Genomic DNA, 2,235 nt, shown 5'->3' with positions numbered 1-2,235 from the left:
GCAGGTATCCTGATCCATCTGTAGCTCGTGACCTTTAAGTTCATGATGAAAAACAAATGTCAAGCTTTCAGAAGACAGAAGTATCCCTGGCTTTGCTGGGGTGGTGTGTGCTGTCGCACAGACTGTATTAATTTAGTATGGCATCAATAACCTTGAAATAGGGATTTTGCACTAAAAACCCAGGTTTATGTTTATTCAAAAACCAAAGGAAAAAGGCAACTTCATTTAAAGGGGCCCTTCAGCGGTGAGTGGGCAATCGTTGCTTACCACTCCAGATTTTTGGAGCTGCTCTCTGGCTTCCATGGCAACAGATCCTTAAGACTGTGAGGACCCAGAGATGTTCCTTAAAGAGTCTTTTCATTTTGCATATAATTCTAATTATAGATGTGTTTGCTCACCCGGCTAAGTAGGCCACACACCTTGACAGAAAGCATGGTCAGTTAAGGCTGTGCCTCAACCAAAACGCTGCAGATCCCTCGGGCAACGAGACAAAGAGCCGTTTGGTTGTGCCACATGAGCTTATTTCTGATGAGCAAAATGCTTTTCTTTATTTTTTTTGTCCTGTAAGAAAGAAACAGAAGGAAGTCACTTGTTCTCATCGCTGTCTCTAGACACGAGTGACTTGCCACAAGTGGCTCTCGGTAGAGCGAGCTCTCCACCACTCCGTATTCTGATGAGAGGACCTCCGGTCATGTCCTCGGACTTACCCTGTGATATGATTAATAGCAGGTCTGGTGGAGTCACACGGTACGTTCAGAATCATCCCAGATGCAATTATGCTCAGCACAGATTTCACCTTAGGTGTGTTTCGTGATATTCCAGTTCTGTAAAACTTAGTGTAGTAGGGTCAATTATTGGTAAAGTAACTGGCATCTTGAATTTTCCACTGCTATGGACTTCTCACCCAAAAAAAAAAAAAAAAAGGAGAGATTCTGAGTTTCCCTTTTCTCTCTCAGGAGTAACAGCCAGACTGTGCCTCTCGCCCAGGGAAAGAGCCCAGCACTGGGGAAAGAGAGGCTCACCCCAAAGGAAGGACCTCACTCCCTGGAGCTGGAGAAAGGGGGCGGCTGGACCTGAGGATCATTTTGCACCCCCCAGGCCGGGAAGGAGATGATTTTGGAGGTGAGTGTTGGACACCGGGCCCTGTCCCTTCCTAGCTGTCTGGAGGTAGGATTGCAAGATGCAATATAAGATGCCCAGGAAATTTTGAATTTCAGATAAACAAAATGAACAGTATTGGGGGCATATTTATACTGAAACTCTTGTTGTTTACCTGAAATTCAAATGTAGCTGGGTGTTCTGGATTTTCATTTCCTGAATCTGATGATGCTGGGAGACCACAGCAGGACCAGAGATGGGGGTGGCTGCCCGGGGACCTGGGCCCAAGCATTGGCCCGACCCCAGCAGGAAGATCCTGGGGCGAGCCTTCTCCCAACTTTTAGCCTCTCCCTACCCCACGTCACGTGACGATCAGGTCCTGAAAGTGTCTTTCTCCTCTGGCTATTCCACTGCTCAAGACCAGAGGCTCCCTGTCACTTCACTAAGTGGTGGCCACATCTCTACTCTGGGGTCTAGCTTGGGAGCCCCTCCACGAAGGCAGGTCAGAAAGAGCAGCAGCCTCGTGGTCAGACCTGGTGCCCACCAAGGCTCGTTTCCGGCAACCTGCCAGACCTCTGACAAGATCTTCACGTTCTCCGGGCTTTCGCTGCTTTATTTGTTCCACAGGGGTCTGGACCAGCCCAGGGCTTTGCCAGCAATACTCCACGGAGTCCTCGTGCCATCCTCTCCTGTAACCAGCCCCACGACACCTGTGTCTGTCTGTGTGGTGGACCTCAGATTCTGTGTGCAGGCAGGGCTCTTCTGCTCCTGGGATTCTGTAGAAACCGACTGGATTAAGTGACCCCAAATTCCCCGTTAGCCCCTTCTACTCACCTGGATCTCACTCCCCACTAAAGAACCAATTTTTGCCCACTTTCACTCCATTAATAAATATGTATTAAGCATTAACATATGTCAGGATACCCCCAATGAATAAAGCAGACAAAACCTGTGCCCTCATGGAGCTTGTATTTAAGTGAGAATGCTCAGAAAATACATGTAATGGTTAAATCAATCATGGAGAATTTTAGAAGGGAAAAAAATTAGAGCAGGTTTAGATGGGTCAGGGGTTCAGGAAAGGACTTGGGTATGTGCAATTTAAAATAGGGTGGGCTCAGCTGAAGTAGGCAAGTTAGA

The 2,235-nt window shown here is 47.7% G+C and overlaps 1 long non-coding RNA gene across 1 annotated transcript; it reads left to right on the top strand.

Annotated features, from left to right (window-relative positions):
• The first annotated feature begins 575 nt into the window (after nt 1–575).
• On the top strand, nt 576–1,963 carry LOC103592418. Its single transcript, XR_550661.1, has 3 exons — nt 576–747; nt 957–1,122; nt 1,726–1,963. It is a non-coding gene; the product is annotated as an uncharacterized LOC103592418 (long non-coding RNA).
• The last annotated feature ends 272 nt before the right edge of the window (nt 1,964–2,235 follow it).

This window comes from Galeopterus variegatus, unplaced genomic scaffold (genome assembly GCF_000696425.1).
Source record: "Galeopterus variegatus unplaced genomic scaffold, G_variegatus-3.0.2 Scaffold1144, whole genome shotgun sequence".
Taxonomy (NCBI): Eukaryota; Metazoa; Chordata; class Mammalia; order Dermoptera; family Cynocephalidae; genus Galeopterus; species Galeopterus variegatus.
Note: the sequence above shows the minus strand (reverse complement) of the source record. Positions and strands in the feature narration are given on the sequence as shown.